The 1,066-nt window shown below is 67.6% G+C and overlaps 1 pseudogene; it reads left to right on the top strand.

Moving 5' to 3' along the window:
- The first annotated feature begins 5 nt into the window (after window positions 1-5).
- On the top strand, window positions 6-446 carry LOC121161114 (annotated as a pseudogene).
- Window positions 447-1,066: the final 620 nt, after the last annotated feature.

Here is a 1,066-nt window from a genome sequence, read left to right as displayed (position 1 = left end):
GCGCCTTCGACGCGTCCTTCAAAGACGACTTAGACGGGGTGCCCGTGTTCTTTCCCTTCCAGCGGAGGCAGCCCTACGAGCGTCTTCAAGCACAAGACGGACCACGCGCGCCACCAGCGCGTGCACACGGGCGAGAAGCCCTTCGCCTGCGGCCAGTGCGGCAAGAGCTTCCGGCACAGCTAGGATGTCACCAACCACCAGCACTTGCACACGGGCGAGAAGCCCTTCGCCTGCGGCCAGTGCGGCAAGGCCTTCAACTGCGGCTCAACCTGCTCAAGCACCAGAAGACGCACAGCGGCGAGCGGCCCTACAGCTGCGCCGAGTGCGGCCGCGCCTTCGCCTACAGCTCCTGCCTCATCCGGCACCGCAAGCGCCACCCGAGCAAGAAGCAGGAGGGCTCGCCTGCTCCCGGACTCGCCCCTCGCCCCTGAGGCGCCGTGTCCACGCTGGGCAGCCCCACGGAGGGCTCGGCCCTGTGCCTGCAGCTCGGCTCATGGCTCCCGGCACCGGTGGCTCGGTGCAGCCCGGCTTCCTGGGCAGTGACACGCCGCCCTGCCACCTGCAGCCAGCAGACGCAGTGGACACGTGCCCCCTTGCAGCCCGAGTCCCCCCCTACAGACGCAGCCCACACCCCGAGGCTGAGCACGCCCTTGTGTCCAACCAGGGCCATGGATTCCGTGTCCTCGGGGGACTGTGGGGTAAGAGGGAGGGGGCCTGGCCTTGTGTTTCCTTGAGTATTCCTTTGTTTTGAAAGTTACGGAGAGAGATGTCTTCCATCAGCTCGTCCGCTCACCAGATGGCCACAGCAGGGCTGGGCCAGCCGGAGCCAGGAGCTTCTCGCAGGACCGGACCAGGACTTGGGTGGACCTAACCGACTCCCACTCCGGGGCCAGTGGGGCCACAGGCAGCCTGCCTCCCACAGCAGAGCTGGGCCAGCCGGGTCCTGGAGCTCCACCCTGTCTCCCACACGGGCAGCAGGGCCCCTGCACTTGAGCCTTCACCCGCAGCCTCCCAGGGACCCTGGCGGGAACGGGACCAGCAGAGGCGTCAGGTGCAGTGCAAGGCT

Source organism: Ochotona curzoniae, unplaced genomic scaffold (assembly GCF_017591425.1).
Source record: "Ochotona curzoniae isolate NIBS_2020 unplaced genomic scaffold, NIBS_Ocur_1.0 contig_4615, whole genome shotgun sequence".
In the NCBI taxonomy this organism is placed as follows: domain Eukaryota; kingdom Metazoa; phylum Chordata; class Mammalia; order Lagomorpha; family Ochotonidae; genus Ochotona; species Ochotona curzoniae.
This window is presented reverse-complemented; position numbering and strand designations above follow the sequence as displayed.